General features: G+C 43.4%; 1 protein-coding gene across 1 annotated transcript in view; it reads right to left on the reverse strand.

The window, feature by feature from the left end:
* The window catches only part of ABCG2 (ATP binding cassette subfamily G member 2 (Junior blood group)), a 217,783-nt gene extending 199,356 nt beyond the window's left edge, over positions 1–18,427 (reverse strand). Inside the window, exon 1 of the mRNA XM_044303257.1 lies at positions 18,261–18,427. The gene's annotated coding sequence lies outside the window, so the exon portion shown is untranslated. The remainder of the gene's footprint in view (positions 1–18,260) is intronic.
* Positions 18,428–26,781: the final 8,354 nt, after the last annotated feature.

Consider the following 26,781-nt stretch of genomic DNA (forward strand, 5'->3'; position numbering starts at 1 on the left):
TTTTAACGGTGACCGCCACTTTAACAGTGACCGCCATTTTAACAGTGACTTTCACAGTGGCCGTCCCTTTAACAGTCACTTTAACAGTGACAGCCCCTTTAACAGCGACTTTCACAGTGACCGCCCCTTTAACAGTCACTTTCACAGTGGCCGCCCCTTTAACAGTAACCACCCCTTTAACAGTAACTTTAACAGTGACTGCCCCTTAAACAGTGACCTCCATGGTGACCGCCCCTTTCACAGTGACTTTTACAGTGATTGCCCCTTTAATAGTGGCCGCACCTTTAACAGTGACTTTCACAGTGACCGCCCCTTTAACAGTGACTTTCACAGTGACAGCCCCTTTAACCGTGACCGCCCCTTTAACAGTGACTTTCAAAGTGACCGCCGCTTTAACAGTGACTTTCACAGTGACCGCACCTTTAACAGTGACTTTAACAGAGACCGGCCCTTTAACATTGACTTTAAAAGTGACCGCCCCTTTAACTGTAACTTTCACAGTGACCGCCCCTTTGACAGTGACTTTAACAGTTGCCGCCCCTTTAACAGTGACCACCGCTTTAACAGTGACAGACTAGATGGGCCAAATGGTTCTTATCTGCCGACAAATTCTATGTTTCTATGACTTTCAAAGTGACCGCCCCTTTAATAGTGACCGCCCTTTTAACAGTGGCCCCTTCCCCCCATGCATGTAGCAGTGTAGTTGTGCCGTCATACGTCATATGACTGAATATTTCAGGACCTGCGAACTGCTAAAACCTGTGATCATTTGGTATGGCAACCTGGAGTAGGACCTTTAGAGCTTCTGTTGGCTGATAAGGGACATGTGACCGTGTGTATGGCAGTTAGGATTTAAGTGAAAGGCTGGCAGGCGTGTATTGGATAATGCAGGTAATTTCTGAGAATATCTCGGGAAGGGTACGTCCTAGAGAGCTGAGACCCCCACAAGATTTATTTCCAGGTAGCACAGGATGTGTATACCAAGCTTCGTTGAAATGGATGGTTGAGTTTTTTAGTTTTCGCGGAACATACATACATACATACATACACATCCTTTTTTATATATATACTGTAGATTGGAAGTACCAGGATCTATTACACTCAAAATTCATAGTTTCAATCCAAACCTGTGCAGTCCTAAATTTCCTTAAAGGGGTTTTCCGGGCTTTTACTATTGATTACCTATCCTCAGGATAGGTCATCAATATCAGATCGGCGGTGGTCTGACACCCAGCCGCCTGCAACACTGTGTCCGCCCCTGGATCCCTAATGTATCGACTTCCAAGGAAGCTTCAATAAAGATCATTTTCTACATCCTGGTGAGTGCCGCAACTCTGTTACCTTCTTCTCTCCACATCGTGAACTTTTACTATTGATTACCTATCCTCAGGATAGGTCATCAATATCAGATCGGCGGTGGTCTGACACCCAGCACCCCCTGCCGATCAGTTGTATGAGAAGACAGTGAGCGCAGTGCACATGTGCTGTCTCCCTTCTCTATTCCTCTCCACTGCTGCTGTCTATGGTCTTTGCGCGCCATCTGCTCATACAGCTGATCGGTCGATGTTTTGGGTGTCGGGCCCCTGCCAATCTGATATTGATGACCTATCCTGAGGATAGTTCATCAATAGTAAAAGCCCAGGCAACCCCTTTAATCACCAGGCTTTTAACACAACTAATGATGTTAAGGCAATTTTTCCTTTTCACATCCATTAAAATAAGAGCATTTCTTCATAGCTACCTTATAGTAGGCCATACTGTATGTCCACCACATTAGTAATAGCTTCAATCTTCAATATATTTTGACTATTTGTGCACCTTTATTGCAGATTTTATGCAGGACAAAATAAGGCAGCATCTTGTACTATTCTGTCTGCCAAAATGATGGACACTATAACAGAAAGGGTCTATTATATGACAGATCCGGCACTGGCTCTTTTAAGTTTATCTGTTCTTTCTGTAGATGTGAATCTAACCTAAAGAATTATGTGATTTAAAGTCTCCATATTGCTTTTGTCTTCAGAGACTGAGTAAGCCATAGGCCCCACTCCAGTCACCCAACTAATTAGCTGGACTTTTGAGGACAATGATTGGCTGCGGAGGTCAAGCAGCTGCAAAAGAACCAAACCAGTGCCAAGAAGAACGGTGCTGGAGAAAGGGGGAATATAAGATATTTTTTAAGAAATTGTAGAGATTTTCCAAGATTTTTTATTATGTCTGTCACGTGCCGGAGGCCCAAGGCAAACCTCCGAGATGTCAGGGAACCAGGACAAGGCAACACAGACCAGCAGCAACACATAGCAAGAGCAGCAACAGGACATACAGATGTATGCACAGGCACACTACACGGAACAGCGGGTGTGGACCCACTGTGCCACTGACTGGCAATACTCTGGAGGGGCGTAACTAATCAACTCCCTGGTATTCACTAGAGCCTTCAAAGGTGAGGATAAACTTCAGCCAGTAAGGTAGTTACCAGGAGCTACTCCAGAGCAAACCCTGAGTCAGTGTCAGCTGGTCCAGACAGACCAGGAGGTACCTGAATCAGGTACCGGCAAGAAGCGTAGACAGGCAGACAGAGACGAAACCAGGAGCAACGGTACAGACAAGCGAAATACAGATCAGAGATACAAGGCATGGAACAGGCTAGAAATACATACAGGCAAGGAATACACACAGACTAGAGATTCCCCCTCCGGGGAAGCCAGGGAACCTCTCACGAAGACAGGACACAGAACAGACAACAAACGGAAACAGTTAAGCACTGTCAGGCTATCGGCCACAATACGCACTGCTAGGCGAATAAGGAACAGAACAGGAAAAAAACATGACATACTACAGGCAGGTACTGAACAGAACAGGACATGAAACACCATAACAGAGCAGGTACACAAGAACAGAGACTAACAATGCAAAACCAAGCGACACCACACAGAAGGGTAACTGGAACCCCAGGACAGAAGCGAGGTGCAACACCTAGCCAGGCACAGACAAGACTGAACAGAACTAACATTAGATTAAACAAATACAAGAAGAATCTGTTATTTATACTTTCTATTTCTTTACAACCCATTCCTGGTTTTTGCCACAAAACTGCATTAGAAAATCTGAACAAAACCTGATTTCAGACCTGAATATGCACTGACACCCTAAATCTGAAAGTGGGCACCTAACCTCTGCAGCCAATCACGGTAGACTGTTGAGGACAGTGATTGGCTGCAGTGGTCACAGCAGAAGAACCAAACCAGAAGGTGCTTGAGAAACGGGTGAGTACAAGATTTTTTTTTTAGATATACTGTATATATTTTAATTCATTAGCTTGGACAACCCCTTTAAACTTCTGATTATTTGTACCATACACAGTGCACAGCTGCAAGTACAAGCTTTGCTTCCCTGGTTTATGCCACAGGCTCTGAAGTACTGTGCAAATATGCCACTATGTCAATAGATAATGGCAAAACGTAATGTATATACATATGGGTTACACACAGCAGTGTTTTCATGCAGCACAGCAGAGAACATTGTAGAGGAACCCCAAATTGTATACTATACACAGTATACACTACGTAAGATGGAAAGAAGGCCAATAAAAAGACTGGAAAATAATACATTCTGACCATGTATAATTCTGAATTCAACAAATAAAGTTTCAGCAGGTAATCACGCTGGTTCACAGCCAAAGCTAATTAGGAGAGTCTCACCCCCATTCCAATGTCGGCATACAAAAAATCACAAAGGCAACCATGCAAAAATCATCTTATATTCAAAATATTCACATGGACATACAGCAATTAGCCATGAGTTATACAAACACATAGTAGAGTTACAATACTCATTAAAGTGGCCTGTCACCACTCCAGAAACGTCTGTTTTAGTAACTACTTGGATTCCCCATGTACAGTAATACCAATTCTACAGCATCCATTCTTATTACTCTGTTCTGTGCCATTCCTCTGTTATTTCTATTAGAAGTTTATGAATGAATTATCAGCAGCTCGCAGTAAAGGTCCAGATGGGTGTTACCAGTTGGGGGTGTGTCCCTGCCAGTCTGACACCAGCAGCACTGATTGGACACACTGTTACTGGTAGGACCCAGCAGTACCTTTACTTCAGACCGCTGGCAATTTATTTGTAAACTTCTAGCAGGAATAATACAGGATTGGCACAGCACAGAGTCCTAAGAATAGATGCTCCATAATTGAAATTACCTAGAGAATGCAAGTATTTACTAAAACTGACATGTCAGGAGAAGTGACAGGTCCTCTTTAAATCTCTCAGGACTCAAAGTGTCCACCATATAGATCTAATACATCTCCCTTTGGAGAATTTGCTTGATTATATTTCTGTATTGGATCCCTCTATGTCTTTCAGTACCATCCACTTCACATGCTTCACAGCTTTCCTGTGTTATACAGTCTGATGTATATGCATATACATAGGCATTCACTCACCTGGCAGGAGTGTTTTTTTGGGCCTCCGTCTGGCTAGTATGTGCAAGTATACCTTATTTTTTTAGCTGTATGGAATAACTGTCTCTCTAGAGCCAGAGTAATCCTGCAAAATAGTTGACTTGGGGCTACTCCTAAGGGCGATATCCTGACAGTCCCTGGTTTTCACTCTTTAACCCCTAGACAGGCATGTTAACTGCAGATGAACCCCTAAGATGCTAACTTCTGGAGTAGTCTCTGATTGACAGCTGATCTATGGGGATCAAGAGGCAGTGCAGAGCACCGAGGGATCAGGCAAACCCATAATCAGAAACAGTCCAAGGTCAGGACGGGTAGTTCAGGATCAGTACCGAGATCAGGCAGAGGTCAGGTCAGACAGCAAATGGTCAAATCTAGAAAACTGACAGAAGTCAGTACACAGGCAGTAGACAGAACTATGGCGCACCTTTGCTAGTGTCTTAAGTAACCACAGGTGGCCAGCCATTGGCTACTGTGAATTACAGTCTGGCCCTTTAAAAGCTGGAGGGAGTGAGCACGTGCCCTACAGGAAGAAGAGGAGAGGTCCACGCCACCAGAAACGGCCACACAGGCGCAGGTGAGCAGAACAGCAGTGCCTGCAAGCCACCTCTGTAACATATATTATAGTTTGTTCATTTATTTTGTTCAGGAAAATGATCCAATGTCTGTGAGTGGCAAAATATGGGATCCTTTAGGATTAGTAGATAATTTCAGGGACGGATTGGTCATAGACCCTACAGGGAAATTTCCCAGTCGGCCGATGCCTAGGATGGCCACTGAAACCCTCCTCAGAGCTGCCAGCCGGGTACATAATGATCTGATTCTCTCCTACGCACATGGCCAAAGTGTCCTCCTGACCGCAGGTGTCCTCCTGAATTCAACTGTATCTATGTCCTCAGGACAGCTATACAGTTGAATACTGTGCAGCAGGTGCCAGTATTTTGTGCTGCAGTGTGGTATTTGGTTCAGCTGGGGCAGTGTATTGCTCTGCACTATGATATTGTTGGCCCTGACTACTTCTGTCGGCCCTGAATAATTATGTTGCCCTTCCTTCTGTCAACTTGGATCTACCTACAACATGGGGTCACTTTTATGTTTTTTTCCAGGGCAACTTTTAGTTCCCAATGCGCTCATGGAGTCTGAAATTAGAGTCAGGTGTTTTCAATCAATGGGATGACAATTTAGGTATGAGTGGGCAACCTATAAAAGCCTGATCTTCACAAGTTTGTGGAAATGTATCATGGCATGAACAAAGAAGATTTCTGAGGACCTCAGCAGAAGAGATGTTCATGCCTACATGGATAGAAAAGGTTGCAAAACCATCTCTAAAGAGTTTGGACTCCACCAATCCACAATCAGATTGTGTACAAAAGGAAATTCAAGACCCTTATTACCCCCCCCAGGAGCCGTTGACCAACAAAGATCACTCTAAGGCCTAGTTCACACTTCAGTGTTTGGTCAGTGATTTCCATCAGTGATTTGTGAGCCAAAACCAGAAGTGGAGCCTCCATAGACATTAGGTAGAAGGGAATGATCTGCTCCTGTTCTATGTTTAGAGCTGCACCTGGTTTTGGCTCACAAATCACTGATGGAAATCACTGACCAAACACTGAAGTGTGAACGAGGCCTAAGAGCAAGGCGTGTGCAGAGTGCGGTAGGGGTGTGTTTGGCCCAATGGAAGTAGTAGTGGTACTCACGGTTCTGCCGTTCCCTGGGCTTGCGCAGTAATGTAGAAGGGAGCACCTTTCCTTTTATGACCTAAGTGATGCACTTTCTCTTTCTCTAGTAGATAGATAGACCCTAAGCCAGGGGTGCACAACCTTTTCTGGTTGGGGGCCACATTGTCAAACTTAAGGAATCCCATAGGCCGAAAATAAAAGTTAAGGGGTATTACCAACTGATATACTGTATTTATTGCATATTGTACATACAGTATACACCATAAATGTCTGCTTACACCTCCAGGACTCCCATCGAATGGGAGAATACATGAAAAATGCATGTGAGCAGCCACAAGACATAGACATACATGTCTGTCACCAGATGGTTGAGGGCCGCACAGAATGATATCGAGGGCTGCATGTGGCCCCTGGGCCGCAGGTTGTGCACCCCTGCCCTAAGCACACAAGTTGTTCTACCAAAGAATGGTTTAAGAAGAGCGAAGTTAAAGTTTTTGAATGGAATTCAATAGAGTGGTAGAAGGACCCGAAGCGAGCACTTCATGGGAGGAAACCCACCAACATAACCCTTTAGTGACAGATTAAAACTCTTAGACACTGCTCCCCATGCCCCTGTAACTAGCTGCAAGCTTGTTACACAGGAATACAACTATAGGCACACCACGGTATCTGAGAGCATCATAGGGATAGATAGGTTGTGTGCACCAACCTCATCCCAAGCTGATAGATGTGCTAGCAAAACAAAGCGGCAGACAGGGTCTTTTAATTATTAACTTTAGAGTTTATTTGATCAATGAGGGAATAAAGATAAATAGGGAAGGGTACACTGAGTGATAAATGTAAAATGGGTTTTAGTGGCCAAATGGCTTTTTGAAAATATAGCTGATGTGTTATCACTTCCAGAAGAACGACGAGGCACTCCTACCCTTTATCATTGCTAGTTACTGAGCTGATTCAGGTTCAGTAACAGTTTTATTTTTAACATGGCATTAACTGAAAAAGCATGAAGTACTGTTTTAGGCTCTATTTACATTTGCGCTACATTTGTGTTACATCATGCGTGTAGTGCCTTGTGGTGCAGCAGGTAGCATCATGAGTCATCCAAATCAGGACATTTGCTCCCCTAGAAAGATATGACAAGCTTGTCCATCTATGGACCTGGAGACAACGTTTTGCTGCTTTTGTACAACAAGCTTCAATTGACGAAACAGCAATCAGCATCTCCAGTGATAGATTGATCAGGAAAATGGTCAGAGAAAAATAGCTAGAAACTAAAGAGACAAAAAGGCTTTGCATATTTATTATGTGACTCGCCAGTCAAAGGGCTGAATAACTATTATTTCTGTAAAAAGTGTGATAGAAACCAAAACTATCAACATGCTATAGTTACCAACACTTTACTCTACTGTTTTACCTCCATGGGATTTGAGAAACTAATAGTAGACTTTCCTATATGGAACAAGCATCTGCCCACCCACACAACAGAAGAGGAGTGCCCGGGTCATCAAGGCTCTTTACCAGGACAGCTTAGATTTTTTGAATTTAGAACAATCCAGGTTACTCTGTATGGGGAATGTATCTGAAATCATATATATCTTGTAATTTTTTGTTTACCTTGTTATTTTAGCAAGTATTTAACATTTCATTAAGGACTGGGAAATTTAAGTGCCCCTGGAAAAGAACCTAAATGTGGCCCCATGTTCCATATTGACAGAAGGCACTGTAGTGCAGCTCAAAATACTGCCCTAACAGAACCATATACACAGTGCAGGACAAAATACCGCCACATCATTTAACTCTGTCCTAAGAACGGCAATGCAGCTGAATGCAGGAGGGCACTTTCTTCTGCCATGCGGGTGCATAAGTACCAGATGTTCCTAGCATTAGTTAATGCTGAGAGCATCATATCCAGCAGCCATGAGGAGAGCTTGGACGGCCCCCTGGGCATAGGATTACCAGGAAATTTCCCTGTAGGGTCTATGGCCAGTCTGGATTTTGCACATTAAAATTGAAAATTACATTATAATTATTGGTAATGTTACATAAATGCCACGTTCAGACATAGTATTTTGGTGCAGAATTTCTGTGCACATTCTAGTCCAATATATGTTGATGGGGTTTTCAAAATCCCATCCACATTTGGCATCAAAATCAACATAGAATTCAGAGCATGCTAAGGATTTTCAGCAGAAAGCAAATGGAGATGTGAGGAGGTGAAGAGGATGGCAGTGATGAAAGTGCAATGAGGTTGGTTGTAGTCCTCACAGTGGCTAAGCCTACTCCAGCACTCCCTGGGCCACGCAGGCAGTGAATGGAGGGGCACACCCTGAACTTTGGGGTCTTCTGTCTGGTGTTGGCTGGGGTGCTCTTGATATTAGAGGAATGAGTAGCAGTGTGTAAGGCAGGAGAACAGGGGCTTGGGACGGATAATGTGACCAATAACCAGGCTGGCTTGATTATAGTAAGAATATAGTCTCTTTTTTACTGAATAGATGATGGTTGTCACAGTACAAATACAAACAGTAGGCATAATTCTTGAGTATATCAAAGAGTAGGCTTTTCCCCAAAGGAAGTGTATAGGGGATGGCTATTATGGTGATGCTCTTTCCAAAGATACATGCAATCTTCCCAACTGACCAAAGACATGCAATTTCTCTCAATATTTAGCTGCAATGCCCAAAGGTACAGCCCTACATCAGATGGCCAGTTCGTCTGTAAAGCCTGTAGTCAGGGACAGACAAGGACAGTGAGCCCGTACCTAGAACCCAGCACGCTTTCCCTACCTACTTGCAGTATCATACCTACTTGGCAGAACCGCAACTGGATGATGGTCACTGCTCTAAATAAGTGCATAGATGGACAAACACCAACAGACAACAAACACCATAGCAGAGTCGTACAGCAGAGGGTCAGAAGCAGACAGGCTATGTAGTACTAAACGAGAGACAGAGAGTGGTCAAAAGACAAGCTGAGATCAGAACCAGGTGGTCTGCACCATGCAAAACAAGTGAGACAGAGGTTGGTCAGAAGACAAGATGAGGTCAGAAGCACAGAGGAATCAGTACACAAATGCAGGAACAGGGAACAAGAAACCTAGCTAGTGAGTGAAACAAGACTATCACTGGCAATGGTGTGGCCAGAAAGGGATTTAAAGAGAGTGCTGAGTCCCTAGATCAGAACGTGATGGGTCCATTGACCTGGCGCTCCATTAGTCAGAACACTAGCACACATGAATAGAGCAGCTAAACTAATCAGCCCACTGCTAATCTCTCCCAGCGCATGCCCGCTGCAAGGAGAAACAGAGCATTGCATTCTGTCACTAATGATGTGGTCCTGTCACCAGGGGACGTGGCTCAGCAGCACGTCTCTCCCGACGTGGCAGTGCCAAGGCTGAGGATCGCGTCACTGAAGCCTGGACAAGTAAGTTTATTACACAGTCTCATTAGTGTGGCGGACACCAGAAGCGATATACCCCAAACTATGTGCAGTAAAGTCTACAGCCGTAAGCATGCATTACTTTTACTGTCTTTGTCCAAGCACTGCCCCTTTTACTTGGTCCCCAGCCTTTTGTAAAAGGTCTGTTTTGTTCTCTTGGAGATTAGATTTTAGTATAGTTGCTTTAATGGCAGCTTTTCACTCACAGAGATGGTGTCTTCCCTGGAGAAGAATTCTTTTCTCCTTCTTGGCTTGTCAGACTTACACACCAACAACTCTCTTGGCCTTCTGGCCAATGACTCTCTAGCTAATAGAAAAGTGGGGTCAGCCCACCAATCAGCGACTATTACTAAGGACTGACCGTTAACTATTTCCAACCCATAAACAGCATATGGGGATACAGAGTGCATCATAAAAGTCACATTAGCCATTTGTAACACTGAAAGTGCATAGTTAGCATTTCAACAACTTTAGAAGTGAACCAAAGTGTATTATAACATTAATCCTTTAGCAGCGAACCACTGGGTCACTGTAGAATCACTACTCATTTTGCAGTGCATTTCACCCTTTGTGATGCTACACATGTGTAACACTTCAAAGATTATATATTTCTTTCAATTTCTGTGATTTCACAGATGCTGGCAAAAGAAAACATGCAGAAATAACTGTTGAAAATCTACAAATGACGTAGCATATGAATAGCTTCCAGGATTTTCCACGTCCTTATTTGTTTAGTCTGCATTACAATTCCTACTATAGTTGTTACACAATGGAAAGAAATGGAAATTTAAAGCAGAGGTATAACAAGAAGCTCTTGGACAGTCTTAGGTTTAAAACCTTTACATGGATGAAATGATGACATATCTGCATGTAGAAGCCACATAAACACCAGAGCAAGAAGCACAAAAAGACTCATATTGGTACAGAACAGAAAGTATATGCAGCAGAGCAACACCTAAGATCTGTAAGAAAGCAAAAATATTTAACAAAAGACAGGAATGAGATAGAATACCTTTCCTGTGAGGCTGCAAGTTACACAATGAATATCTCTCCCAGGTTAAATACACATCTTTCTTACTTGAGCTGCGGCAGGTAAAGCTCGTCTTTCTGTGGAGACTTGCTGTAATAGCTCGGGATGTGCATTAAAGGGCTCCTGAGGCACCTGGTTGTCCTAACAACCAGCCCTTTTCGCTTTTGATGTCATTTGTTTTGCATCAAAGAGCAAGCATTGTCATTCTTATAAGGGATTTTCTACAAGTTTACTCACAGGAGACTGCACGCGCATGGAGAACATGCAACCAGAATTGAATATCACTCTGGCTTTTGCAATTTTTTTCTCTTTTTTACCAAAGAACAGTAAAAAGAAAACAATGTCCTCGGCGTTGGTGCTGGTAAAGGATTCCATCTCCCCTCCCTTTCCTTTCAGAAATGGCACGAGACAGGGGTGCCCCCACTCCCCCCTGGTCTTTGTAATGGTCATGGAACCCTTACTCCAAATCATCTGCCAAGAACACGGTATCAAAGGCTTTAAATTGGGACACCAAGAACACAAGGTGGCGGCATTCGCCAATGACCTTCTAGTGCTGACAACAAACCCGTCAACCTCCATGTCACTTATATACAAAATTTTAAAGAGGTTTAACTCCCTTTCTAAGTTCAAAATAAACATGAAAAAAATCACATGTCCGAAATACTGGTCTCAGGACCCCTCTAAAGAAGGAACTAGCAAGCATGTCCCCCTTTAATTGGGATAACCCTTATATAACATATCTGGGGATTAATTAAAATTAGCCCTGACCTTTCCACACTCTTTCATCTCAATTATACCCGATTACTCCAATCCATACAAGAACAATTGTCATCTCTACACTCTCCCACGTTGTCATGGTTCGGCCGTAAAAACATGGTAACCTCATTGGTTTTGCCAAGGCTGAACTACTTACTACAGGTTTTACCTCTCCCAATTCCTAAGACATACTTTCTCTCGTTAGAGAAACAAATCCCATCCTTAATATGGAATAAAAAGAGAGCTAGACTGACATTATCAGTCCTTCAAAGGCCTAGGACATTTAGGGGCATTAGCCTTCCTAACCTATTGCTTTACAACAGAGCAATCCTCTTGCCAAGGACCATTGACTGGTTCAGATCACCTCCACATAAGTCTTGGGTGGAGATGGAGACCCCCCCACTAGCGCTCATCTCTCAGAGGACTACTAGTAAATTCCAGTCATACCCCCTTCACAACAAAAAACAACAGCCCTTCTGCTAAAGCCACTACTGAGGCCTGGAACTGGTTTTGAGAGTCGGTTTGGGGCTTCCCACTGCCCTCTCCTATTATTCAGGTGAGGGATGTATAGACTTAGCCCCAATTGAACTGAGACAAAGCCTTCTAAACACAATCCATAACTCTGAAATTCTGATCCTGTCTCCGTATGGGGGTGATGGGTGTTTGGGGGATGAAAACTCCATTATCTCATCTCTCCCCAAAATTGGTCTACATCCCCCCGGTCTCCTTTCTATGCTCCTATATTTCTAAACACATCCAACTACATACACTACTTAGACGACTTACATGGTTTGAGAGTCTTATAGTTAGCCTCCCCCCTTCACAAACCGATTTCACTGCTATACAAAAGACTTAGCTCCCCCATCTCGATGCCCAAACCTTCCTTCATAGGCCAGTGGGAGAAGGAGTTTTGCACCTCCCTCTCCCTCGATGACCAATACCGACTTTTCAGGGTACCCCATACCTCCTCAAGATGTGTAAGAATCCAAGAAAATGGCTAGAAGGTACTCACAAGATGGTACAAAACACCGGACATCACATGCCCATACGTAGAGGGAGGGTCTGACACTTGCTGGAAAAGTAGGAGGGAGAGAGGCTCTTTTTACCACATCTGGTGGACTTGCCCTATAATCCACAATTGGTGGGTGAAAGTTTTTGAGAGAAGCAATGTGATCTGTAAATCACAACTTTAGCTCTCCCCTCATTTAGCTCTATTGGGCCTTCAGTATCCCCTCCTTCCCACGCTGAGAACACAGTCCCCTTCTTGTTCAAACAGCTGATGATAGCTGCCCGCCTTCTAATACCAAGGAATTGGTTGTCCTCAGATACACCCCCCATTGAGCTTTGGATTAATAAGGTCGACACTATTTTTAGATTTGAAGAAATAGCAGCATGGGAAAACGGCGCTCATATTAAGTTTCGTTCTCGTTGGAAACTCTGGGTAGACTACAGGCATTTTAACAATTGATCACGTTTCATCTCGCTAATATGGATCTAGAGATTATCACTTACTAATGTATCTAACCTAACATTTACCTGTTTCATGTTTCATGTTATTATGCAAATACTTAGAACTTACATTGCACAGTTCTTCTGTAAATGTAGTTCCTTTACATAAAATGCTTTCAATCTTCCAATAAAGCTTTTGGAAAATAAAAAAAAATAAAAATAAAACAATGTAAAAAATGAAGCCTACGTGAAGATATTCAATAGCTATTTGCACAAAGATCAATATTTATATTCTGTATATATCAATATTAGATGTGTTATTGTATATTTTACTGAGCACAGCATATCTTTAGGGTAGACTGATGTTTAATTGATTGGTAGGAGTCCAGTTCCCAGGTACCCTAGTGATCAGCAGAATAAACGTACCAAGATGGATGACTGGTGTCTGGTTCTTCAGCTCAGTCCTCAACAATAACGGGCACATTTATTAAGATCGACATATTTTTAGGCACATTTCGGCATAATAGATGACCCCCTAAGTAGTTCCAAATATCATAGCCAATATCACATACACCAACTTCAAATTAATATGTACTTATAAGTGTCAAGGTATTCAGAGACAATGCCCTAATAGATATGGGTGTCCAGCTATAGTGCATATTCTTCAGGCTTTCCATATGAAGATAGATGAAAATTAATTAAGTTCTTTCTTGATATCTTATCCTATATTGATTATACAGCAAATACAACTTCTATCTACCTTAGGGCTCATGCACACTAATGTATTTTTCAACCGCATCCGATCCACATTTTTTGCGGGTCGGATGCAGACCTATTGACTTCAATGGGGCTGCAAAAGATGTCCGTTCCTTGCCGTCTGCAAAATTATAGAACATGTCCTATTCTAGTCCGCATTAAGTACAAGGATAGCACTGTTCTATTAGGGACACTCCATTTCGCAAAATGTGCAATGCACACGGCCAGTATCTTTGTTTTGTGGACCGCAAAACAGCCAACGTTCGTGTGCATGAGTCCTTGTGTATATACTGTTGTTCTCTCTTGATTGTATAGTGTTACAGTTGTATACAGTAGCATGTATATCAGAGCTGTGTTAGGACTAACCTTGGGGTCCTATGCAATGTGAAAGTTGTATTTTAACCGAGAAATTAATATTATAAATCTCAGCTCCGTCTAATGCCTAAACAATAGAATAAAGCAGCCACATTTTTGAAACATCCAGGAAAATATCCATTGACAACCAATTTTCCATATGTCCTATTGTACATTATAGAGAGGGATTCTGCTCACGATTACCTTCTATGAGCCAGAGCACAGCAAAGAGCAACTTTAGTGGACTCATTCATTTGAATGGACTCTGTCATACTGAGACCCCTGCAAAAGTGAGAACCCCTCTTAAAGGTTCCCAACTTGAGCAAGTGATAGCACCTTACGGTAGTAGAACATTAGGATCCGCACTGAACACTACAATACAAATGCCCTTGCGTTTTTGGACACCATGATCAGCAAGTGAAGGTATATTCTAGACAGGAAGACCTCTTTGAGGCCAGTTCAGGCTCACACACAATGTTGTGCAGCACTTTCTGCGACATCTCATTTGTGTTATTTCTTTTTATCTAAGGCCTCATGCACACGACATGCAGAATGGGAAAGTGTGGGGCGTACATGTCCAGTATCGGTGTTTTGCGGACCACAAAACGGATATGATTGTATGCATGAGGCCTAATGTTGCAGTCAGATGTTAGTCAAAAGCACATAGTAAAATATTAAACACTGCCTGTCCAAAATAAAAATCACCACCTGGATTTAACTAAGCAAACAGTTATGAGCCTCCTATTGGATAATTACTGCATGAACTGGCAATAAGTTATTTAACCCCAACTGGTGCAATGAGTTGCTTCTCATTTCTTAAACAACCATGTCGAAAGACACATCTCGTAGTCGTGGAAAAGATGTTAGTCTGTTTGTAAAGGGTCACATCATTGGCATGCATCAAGCCGAGAAAACATCTAAGGAGATTGCAGAAACTACTAATATTGGGTTGAGAACTGTCCAACGCATTATTAGAAACTGGAAGGATAGTGGGGACCCATCGAATTCGAGGAAGGCGATTACTTAAACGTTTGGTGAAATCAAATCTAAGAAAAACAGTAGAACTCAGGGCTATGTTTAATAGTGAAAGTAAGAGCATTTCCAAACACACAATGAGAAGGGAACTCAAGGGATTGGGACTGAACAGCTGTGTAGCCGTAAAAAACAATAATCAGGGAGGCAAACCAGAAAAAAAGGCTTCATTTGGTAGGGAGCATAAAGATTGGACTCTGGAGCAATGGAAGAAGGTCATGTAATCTGATGAGTCCAGATTTACCCTGTTCCAGAGTGATGGGCGCATCAGGGTAAGAAGAGAGGCAGATGAAGTGATGCACCCATCATGCCTAGTGCCTACTGGACAAGCCTGTGGGGGCAGTGCTATGATCTGGGGTTGCTGCAGTTGGTCAGGTCTAGGTTCAGCAACATTATGTGCTCCAAGAATGAGGTCAGCTGACTACCTGAACATACTGAATGACCAGGTTATTCCATCAATGGAGTTTTTTTCTTCCCTGATGGCACGGGCATATTCCAATGTGACAATGCCAGGATTCATCGGGCTCAAATTGTGAAAAAGTGGTTCAGGGAGCATGAGACATCATTTTCACACATGGATTGGCCACCACAGAGTCCAGACTTTAACCCCATTGAGAATCTTCGGGATGTGTTGGAGAAGGTTCTGCGCAGCAGACAGACTCTACCATCAATGCAAGATCTTGGTGAAAAATGAATGCAACACTGTATGGAAATAAATCTTGTGACATTGCAGAAGCTTATCGAAACAATGCCACAGCGAATACGTGCCGTAATCAAAGCTAAAGGCGTGTGTGTTTATTATTATTTTTTTGGGTGGCGACTTTTTTTTGGGACAGGCAGTGTACATATGGAGTATTTTGGTTTGTGGCATTTTTGAGGTGAGTGAGGTTTTTATAAAATGCTAAATACCCAAGGTGGTACTTTGGGTGACTGGAAAAATCCCTATATATAGACATCACTAAAAACTCATACAAAAACATTTCAAACTGGAGACTTTTTCAGACCTTTTTCACATGCATTTAAACATTTTATTATAAAAGAAACACCGGAGAAGGAGGGCTATCTGTAAACCTGACACTTTTGTACACATATTTTTGTGTACTACTCCAGTGTTTTTATGCCACCTCCTACTGGAGTGAGTCTGACAACTTTTTTGTGACTTTTAAAAAAAGTCGCAGTGATAAATTTGGAGTGAAACTAATTAACATAACTATCCACTCACACTTTCCCACCCACTTTTTAAAACTAGAGAGCATGGTGTAAAAATGTAAAAAGTCACGAATGTGTGCACAAATACGCCCAAGAGCCCTATTTTGCGACTATTTAAAACCAAAACTTTGGAGTATAGGGATTGAGAAATCCCACCCCCATAGGCCCCTTGCAGATGAGCGTTCCTCCTGCAACAAGTCCGCAACGCAGCTCCCGGCCTGACCTCCCAGCGCTGCCGGGGGTCACATAGCATTATATTGATTTATGATGCTATGTAACCCTTACAGTTCTGGAATGTATGGGATAACACTGGCAGCATTATGCCAGTGTTATCCAATACCTTCCAGAACTGTAAGGGTTACATAGCATCATAAATCAATATAATGCTATGTGAATCCAGTCAGTGCTGGGAGGTCAGGCTGGGTGCTGCCATGCGGACTCGCTGCAGGAGGAACGCTTGTCTGCAAGGGGCCATAGTGTTGCTGTTTCAGTGGTATTTTTGTTAAAGTGGCATTCCGGTATTTTGTTATTAAAGGGGTTGTCTATCGCTAGTGTAACACCCCAGAGTTGTGTTACGACACTCCTCTACCCTGCTGCTATCTATTATGAGCTTTCACTTTGTTATCTGATGTCATTTTACATTATATCTTCACAGATGTGCATAAACCATGTTAAATTCCACTATTGTTGCAATTTCCATGTTCACCAGCAGGTGGCAGCAATGTGTTAGCAAGGACTTAGGTTCAGTTTAGTACATCTAAGCTGGAATAGTTCGTTCCAGCTTAGTCCCCCCTCTGTGAGCAGAGTGGGCTGTGCCCATATCCTGCAGCATGGGGAGAGAAGGAAGTTAGTGGTAGTGTAGCCCACCCCCTGCTAGGGGTAGGGTGTGCGTGTTAGGAGCTCTCTGAGATAGAGGGGGGAAGCCAGCACTATTTCTGGTACTCCCATAGGAATGAATGGAGGACGGCTGCATATGTGCAGTGTGCCCTTCTCTTGGCAGGCTCCGTTCTAAAGATAGGTGCGGGTCCCAGAGGTGGGACCCTCATCTATCTTTAGAATGGTGCCCGCAAAGTGATGGAGGTCACACCGCACATGTGTGGTCGCTCTCCATTCATTCCTATGGGAGCACTGAAAATAGTCCACCGCTTCATTCACTTCTATGCACAGTGCACCCTCTTTCTATTTGTGGGCTCCGTTCTAAAGATTGGTGCAGGTCACAGAGGTGGGACCCGCATCTATCAGACATTGGGGGCATATCCTAGCGATATGCTCCCAATGTCTGAGGCGAAACAACCCCTTTAATTGCCTATCCTCATGATAAGCCATCAGTACGTGAAAGGTAGAGGTCCAACACCCTGAATTCCCACCAATCAGCTGTTCTGCAGTAGCTCCAGAAACTGAAGTCGGCACATGAACTACACAGCACATCCACTGTGTAGTAGACAGAGCTTGAAGTGAATGGGAGCAGTGCTGAGCCCACTACACAGTGGATGGAGCTGTGTACTTCTGGCTCCGACTTTTGGCGGTAGACCTACTCCAAAACAGCTGATCGTTGGGGATACGCCATGTCTGACCCCTGGAGATTTTATGGGCAAATATTCAATGAAAATTTTAATCTTTTTCCACAAAACTATTTATCAATGTTGCCCAACATGTGACTCTCCAACTGCTGCAAAATTACAACTCCCATCATATGCTAACAGCCTGCAGCTGTCAGGGCATGTTGGGAGTTGTAGTTTTGCAACAGCTGTAGAGCCATAGGTGGGAGATCATTGCAATATATCAAACTGCTCACCAACTCCTGCTCTATAACCAGTTGAGGGCAGATCAAACACCGTGTCCAACATGACAAGTTCCCTTTAAAGTCACAAAATATGACATATCGCAATGTATTTTTTATAAAATGCCGGAGAAACATACTGAAGAAGTGCACAGGGAGAACAATAGCATGTTTCTGTCATATTACTAAAGGCACAGCATGCTTTTACACGGCCTCTCTCAAACATCAAGATTATTTGTGCTTCAGCCCAAGCATAAAATGTCTGTAAAAGGAACAGAAATCCCACACATACCAGAAAGACAAAAACACATTACCTAAATGCAGGCAGCCATAGTGCTAGAAAGAGGAATTGTACTCAGGATCTCCGGAAACCTAAATGCTCATAGCTAGCAGGATGCAGCTTCTCACGTGTTAACCCTTGAAGTCCCACAGGGTGTGTAAGAAGCCAGTTAAATTATCATCTATTATACATGGCCTTACAGACTAAAGAGGTAAATATGTGACCAGTGCAATAGAGTTCAGATACAAGAACAGACATGCCATTCGTTTTTTCTAACGTGAAGTTTTGCAGAATTAACATCAGAGGAAACTGATTTCGGTGGAGTCTACAGTTACATGCTGTAATACAAAGCCCAGTCATGCTAGAGGCGGCAGAGCTCAGCCTACTATGCACAGGGGGCGTAGCTATCGCAGGCATCCTCAAACTGCGGCCCTCCAGCTGTTTCTAAACTACAACTCCCAGCATGCCCGAACAGCCTACAGGTATCAGCCTACAGCAGGGCATTGTGGGAGTTGTAGTTTTACAACAGCTGGAGGGCCGCAGTTTGAGGATGCCTGCAGGCACCATCTTTAAAGCCCTGAATTCCATTGTACATATACGGCTAGGAAGGGGCCATGTTTTTTTTTTTTTTTTCTACTACTATGGTGAAGTCTATGGAAGAATATCAAGGGGATGCTAAAAGGTTCAAAAACTCCATAAATCAAAAGGCTTTGCATGTTGTGGGTTTTATATTTCACTGTAGACTTTAAAGTAATATCTGACCTCAAGATTTTTCAGTTAAAAGCGCTGTGTGTGAATCCAGTTATAATAATATTGCTGAACGGAAAATCCCTAAAGATATATTCCTAGCCTGTAAACAATACTGTGGCATAAAGAGCTTGTCTGGCCTCTGCGCTTCAAACAAACAGCAAAAGTCTTATTTGGTCTCCCACTGCCAGTCTCCTTCATTCCCATGCATGCCCCTTGACCTCATTGATGCTTCGTCCATGCGACATGACATAGTTGCATATTCCAATGGCTGTAGGTAGTGGTGATGTAATCCATCCTTACAGACCGGGGTGTAGCTATAGGGGAAACGGGAGGCAACTTGGTGATGCATCCATTGGCAAAAAGTTATGGAGACCACGCAGAATGCAGGAGCAAATATAAGTTATGGTAAACTTTTTTTTTCTATTTTGTACAGGTTTCAACAAAAACTACCTATAAAGTGGATGCCAGGCTGCTTATAATCAATATAAGTTTTATTAATCAATTAGACCAATACAGAAGTAAAAAAAAGGTAAAGTACAGGAAAAAAGGTGACATCTACTGGAGGAGAAACACAGTGGGAACAGTTCATATATGTCCACAAAAACAAAAGAAGGAGAGAAATAAAGTGCAAGTGCAAAAAGCCAGTCAGCAACAACTTGTATAGGACAAGAAGCAGTTACCCATACTGTGTCTCCTCCAGGATGGCGCCAAACGCGACGCACGTTTCGGCTGGGAGGTTTCAACAAAACAGTCAGAGGCCAGATGATCCCCAAGTCCCTCTTTTGGGCTTTGATGTCCACAGCAAACATTACCTTTTGTTTGCCCATTACATTCTAATGGTGATTTTTTTATATTTTTTTCTCCTAATATCTTTTTTATATTTTTTTTGTAGGTTGTATATGGCTCTTACTGTTAAATATTGGAGCTGCTATATTAAAATTGTATTATGTCTGTAGTTTGCATGCAGAGAAAACACAGTCGGCACTCCGTATGTCAGAGATGCGGTGCGCACGTCCAGGGTAAAACCTCACGTACTTGCACAAAAGGACCGGCACTCACTAAAGTAGAATGATGATTCAATATTTAATTGTCACATACAGAACGCAAGTGACGCGTTTCGGCTACTAGGTGAGCCAGCACGTGCACCGACACCCGGCACCTCCGCCGATCAGCTGTATGAAGAGAAGGACCACGAAGTGTGCACGTGCCATCTCCCATCATTTCTTCACTGTTTTTCACCTGCACTGGGTCAGTTGCAGTTGCCTGCACAGAAACACCACTATTCAGAGAAAACTTAGAGGGGACACAAAGCTATAGCCTAGCTGTATGCCATCACATTTTAAGATGGAAAAACCTTTCTAGTATAGATTAGTGTGACAGTGCCCCTACAGTAGAAATGTCCCTAATAGTGCCCCTCCAGTAGTATTATCTCGCACAGTGCCCCTCAAGTAGTAATGTCCCCCACATTGCCCCTGCAGTAGTAATGTCCCCCATAGTGCCCCTCCAGTAGTAATGTCCCCACATTATCCCCCACAGTGCCCCTCCAGTAGTAATGTCCCCACATTATCCACCACAGTGCCCCCCAATAGCGATGTCCCCCACAGTGCCCCCAATAGCAATGTCACCCACAGTGCCCCTCCATTAGTTATCATATCCCCCACAGTGCCTCTCTGATAGTAATGTCCATCACAGCACCCCCTCAATAGAAATTCCCCTTACAGTGCCCCCCAATAGCAATGTCCACCACAGTGCCCCCCAATAGCAATATCCCCCACAGTGCCCCCCAATAGCAATATCCCCCACAGTGCTCCCCAATAGCAATACCTCCCACAGTGCCCCCAAATAGCAATGTCCCCCACAGTGCCACCCCAATAGCAATTTCCCCTACAGTGCCCCTCAACTAGTTGTCATGTCCCCCACACTGCCCCACAGTAGTAATATCCTCCACATTGCCCCCCATAGTCCTCTGCCCCTCCTCCCCCACTGAGTAATGTCCCCCAAAGTGTCCCTTCAGTATTATGTTCCCCAGTGCCCCCTGCCATGCTGCCCTTCCTGACAGTAATGTCCCAGTAATGGGCACTGAAAAAAAAGCCAAAACCTAATACTCACCAGTGTCCCTTCGCTGCTGTTCACGATCTACCACGTTTCAACTAATGAAAGAGGTGGCATGTCCGCCTGGCAGTGAAACAACCCTTTAAAGGCCACATCGTAAGACAAAATGGTAAAAATGGGCAAATGTCACAAGAAGTGTATACAAAGGTATCCATTTTTTTAAGAGTAGAACTAGGTTGAATTTACTGTTAATTTCACATGATTATGAAACTTTATCATGTTATGTTATACATTTAGGCCAATCTCTCCATAAAAGAGAAAGTTTTAAAGGGGTTGGGTTATTTTTTATAGTCCAAACCTGCTGGAAGTCTGTCAAAATAATGAAAAAGCTTACCATACCTTCTGAGCCCCTCCATTCAAGTGCCACTGCCCTGTCCTCTGCGCTGGGCTGCTGTTGTGACATAGTGTTCCTGCTGCAGAGGTGACGTCCCATATACCACTGCAGCCAATCACTGGTCTCGGGTTTGTATCGCACATGAACACTAAGGCCAGCCATTGCCTGCAGTGGTATATCAGCAATTTGAATCACACTGGCTGCAAGAGACCCGTTGCAACCTCACTAAAAAGAGTGTCACCATTGCAACCAGAGCAACAGACATAACTGGTCAGCTAAAATTTCTATGGGCAGTGTAAAGAATGCAGAGAAAGAGACAAGAGATACTGAAGGATATTTACTCATGTTGCGCCAGAATTATGGCGTTAAATGCGCAAAGAAAAAATAATGGAGTTTTGATTTGCCTCAAATATATCAGCCGTTTTCCCCTTATTTTTCAACAAAAAGTGTCTTGAATGTCAAAGTGGAAGGGGCTACCAAATTAGCGTATATTATTTATCAATTCATGTTAGGCTTAAAAGGCGCAAAATGTAGCGGCACATTAAGCTTGCTCCTGTGGTAGTGTAAATTGTTAAAAAGGCTCACAGCAGATCAGATAGATGTGACTCTAAATGGCGCATGTCGGCCTTACAGGAGTCACACGTTCAAAAACATTTGAGCACTGAAGCACTGTCACAAATACAATTAAATGTCGCATTTTAACACTTCTGCATAAAAAATGCTTCTAAAATAACGCATTACTAGCCTACAATTACATAAAACACATTTTAAAATAGCGTGCACTTTTTGAGAAATGAGGTGAAACAAATCATCACTTTTGACTTGTGATGTGAGGAATTTTCTGGTGCAAAATACACCATTATTGATAAATGTCCCTCTTAGAATCAAATTTTACACATCTGTCTGGCATCAGATGTGGTACAATTATTAAGAGGCACTCACATCTTAATGGTGGTGCATACATGCGGGTCTATGTACCAGGAAAGCAATCTACTCAGGCACGGGAGCTAGTGTAGATTCAGTTAAGTTTCCTCTCTCTTACATCATAATGTACTGTATGAACAGGGGGAAAAATTAAACAGGTTTTCCAAGAGGTTTTTTAATGATGACCTATCCTCTGCAGTGTCCAATTGATGAGGGTCCAACACCCGGGACACCCACCGATCAGCTGTTTCAGAAGGCAGTGCTCTCACAGTAGCTGCTTTCCCAAGGCCATATGACATCACATTCATCAGCCACAAGGCCTAGGAGCAGCTCACCCGCATTGAAGTGAGTGGGGCTGACCTGCAATATCAAGCACAGCCACTATACAATGTACGGCGCTGTGCTTGGTGAGCTGAGTGAAGGCTGTGGCGCAACTGCGAGCTCTGGTGTCTTCTCAAACAGATAATTGGTGGGGTTCCCGGGTGTTGGACCCCCACTGTTTGCATACTGATGACCTATCCAGAGGATAGGTCATCAGAAAAAAACTGTCAGTAAACCCCTTTAACCCCTTCCCAATATCCGCCATACACGTACGGCGGATGTCGGGTCTTTAAAAGTGGCACCTGCTCCAGAGTGGAGCGAGTGCCATAGCTGGGGGGTGCCTACTGTTTCATACAGCAGACACCAGCGGCTAATGCCGACCATGGAGATTTAACCTCTCAGATGCCTCTGAAAGGGGTAAAACCTAGATGCGCGTGCTTCCGTGAAATGAATGCCTCCCCCGGGCAGAGATTGGGGTAGGCGTTCATACATCATAATGAGCCTCAGCCTGTACTAGGCTTCCAGGTTCATTACTTGTATATTACAGTTCAGGCCAGTAGTTGGCAGCACTGAAATGTAATATAGTGATTTCTGTATAGAATAATGGAGCAAATGTCATTATTCTACACAAATTGCAATCTGATGATTGCAAGTTGGGGTCCAATTGGGGACTTAGCAAAAAGGGAAAAAAAGTTTAGATTTTTTTTTTTATAAAAAAATTCAAACCCCCCCTTTCCCCAAAATCTAAATAAATAAACAAAAAAATTACACCATGGGCATTGCTGTGTGTGAAAATGCCCGTACTATTAAAATATAAAAAATATATACCATATGGTGAATAGCATAATGGGAAAAAATAAAATAAAATGGGCAATTTGTCATTTTTTCATCATTTTACTTTTAAATACGTTTGCAATAACCAATGAGGGAAGAGTACAGGTAATATCAGGTCCACAGGTGCAAACTCCGCCCTCTTTCTTTTGCTGCTGCCGCAGTGTGAAGTCAGGTAAGTATTGTCTCTCTATTACTTGTAATATTACCCTTATTATCAACATATTTCTAATACATTTTATTTCCATATTCATACTCCTTCCTTTACTACCCTTACCGTTGCATAATTTACCCTCTTACTCTTCAAAATCCCAGTCGCTTACTTTTCTCACTTCTCCTTGTGTTTACCAATTGGTACACTCCCCCCCTTTAATATCTCTGCGACCGGTCTCCGCTATAGCCACCGGCCTGCGACTATTACCGTTCAGCTGACTACATTTCCCGTCGGCTGTGTGCAGCGGTCTTCTCTTTCCCCCTACTGCGCCACCTCCATTACAAGTTCAGTAGTCTCTGTGACGACGCTGGGTTAATCACTGTGCGTCACGTGACCTACACCAGCTGGTAATCAGCTGCTCTGTGTCTCTTCAGAATTTCTCCCGGTCTTTCAGTGTGAGAGGATTTCTCTGACTGGAAATACGCGCCTGGAGCTACTCCTATAAGTTACCTCAGTGTATCTTGTACTTATTACCTGATAGTCACTGCCACCTTGTGATTTTCCCTCCACAGGGCAGGTAGTTGTTCATTATATAACAGTCAACTATTTAATTTGGCTCTTTTTTATTGGTGATACCTTATATCTCCAGTGTGTCACATTTTGACTAGTACTTATTTAGCACATATATATATATATATATATATATATATATATATACACACACACACGTATATATAGGATACCTCCGCTATCTGGTCCATTGTATTTTCCAAGTGTTTTTTCCACATAAACTATAGATAATACATACAAACAATATGTCTGAGGAGCAACCAAAAAATGCAGACATTGAATATATGTCAGGAGCCCAAATTCAAGAGATGGTTGATTTATCAGTATCTCGCTCCGTGCAGTCCGCACTGCGGTCGGCCATGACTAACATGCAAGAAACTATATCAAATTCTGTTGCATTGGCTATTGCTCAATCAGTCCCCAGGAATTCGCCTCATATGGCTACCAATACACTGTCAGATTTATTTTTCTCAGCGGACGATTCTGCCGTTACATTAGCCAAAGGCTTCAAAAAGTCTCAAAAATCTACCCTGAAAAGGCAGTTGTAATCTGTTAAAAAGGGAAAGGTCAACACCTCTATGATGGCTCACGACAATGGTGGAGCAAATTTACTGGTGCACATATATCGCACCCCCTACCCTCCCTCCACGAGGCCGATGCCTAATACCATTATTGATAGATCTAGAAATCAAGGAACTATGTTCCAAGAAAGCCATAATCCAAGTTCCTCTACACTCATCCGGATTTCTCAGCAACCTCTTTCTTGTAAAAAAGAAAGACGGAGGTTTTCGCCCAGTGATAAATTTACACCTTCGTCCAATACATCTTTTGAGGGATCTTCTCCTTCAGGACGATAGGCTAATAAAGATAGATCTGAAGGATGCTTACCTTACAGTCCCAGTTCATCCTTCTTCTCAAACTTACCTACAATTCCTTTGGAACAATCAGAGATGGCAATTCACTTGCCTTCCATTCGGCCTTTCTTCAGCCCCTTGGTGTTTTACCAAACTCCTAAAACCCTTGGTGGCTTCCCTCCACTCTCGACGTGGCCGTCTCATCATCTACCTAGACGACATCCTCATTATGGCAAACTCGATTTCTCTGCTTCGTCTCCACATGCTTTGGACACTATCTCTCATAACGAATCTCGGATTTCTCATCAACTTCGAGAAATCAGTCCTTTCTCCTTCCAGAGAAGTGGAATTCTTGTGCTTTCTAGTCAACACCCAATCAGCTATGTTGAGTCTTCCTCCCAAGAAGCTGAACGTTATCCGGAGAGAGATTCGATCCATTCTCAACAGTTGATTTCCCTTCGTACAATTGATTGAGTTGTTGGCCTTCTTTTGGCTTCCATCCAAGCCATCTTCCCAGCTCCCTTACATTAAAGAGCTGAAGATTCAACATTTGAGGAATGGACTAGGCTCCTCGGACGCCAAAGAAGAACTTCTTTGGTGGCTACAACACATTCAGGATTGGAACGGGAAGACGATCTTCAACTCCAATCCAGACCTGGCTATAGAATCGGATGCCAGCCTCTCAGGCTGGGGTACCATATGCGGATCCAAGTCCACCAGAGGAAAGTGGTCTCCGTCCGAAGCTTACCTACACATCAACTGTCTGGAACTCTTGTTTGGGTTTTTCACCCTCAAGAGCTTTGCATCCGACAGAACTAATTGCTGTATCCTCCTGCGTATGGACAACATTTCGGCTGTCCAGTACATCAATCGCCTGAGAGGCACGAGATCAAAAATTATTGCCGATATTGACAAAAATGTTTGGCATTTTTGCCTGGACAGAAATATTGTGATCAAGGCAGAATATCTCCCGGGTCTCTCCAACGAGATTGCAGACTGGTAATCTCGTTACCTCATCGATTCAAGGCAATTAAACCCAGAGATATTTCACCTCATTAACTCTCTCTGGGGTCCTCTTCATAAGACCTATTCGCGTCACGTCTGAACCATCAAATTCCCCGCTTCTTTAGCTGGGGTCCCGACCCCAAAATTTCGGGAGTGGATCCCCTTCCTCGGTCCTAGCCTCGGGACCCTCTTTTTGCCTTTCCTCCTTTTGCCCTGATACCCAGGGTCCTTCTTCAGGTTTCTATTCAGATGTCAACTCTTGCCCTAATCACTCCGTTATGGCCAACACAATCGTGGTTCCCACAAATTCTGGGAATGCTAATAGATATTCCACGGATCATTCCTCACTCTTTGAACCTTTTATTAGACCTCACCGGGAATCCTCATCCCTTAATCTCATCGAACCAGTTGTCTCTTGTAGCCTGGTTCATCTCGGGCCTTCCGCACCTGACTCAGAGCTTTCTCAATCGACTAGAGACCTCCTTTCCGAGGCCTGGGCCCCGGGTACCAGAAATGCTTACAGATCAGCCTGGAGACTTTGGGCTGATTGGTGCATTCAACGGGACCTGGATCCCATACATGCACCTATGACTCCCGTCTTAAATTTCCTCTCTGTGTCTTTCAACGCAGGAAAGGCATACCGGACTGTTAACCTTTATAGGTCAGCTATCTGCTTTCTGCTTCCCATGTCCCTATCCAA

Source organism: Bufo gargarizans, chromosome 1 (genome assembly GCF_014858855.1).
Source record: "Bufo gargarizans isolate SCDJY-AF-19 chromosome 1, ASM1485885v1, whole genome shotgun sequence".
NCBI classification, from domain to species: Eukaryota; Metazoa; Chordata; class Amphibia; order Anura; family Bufonidae; genus Bufo; species Bufo gargarizans.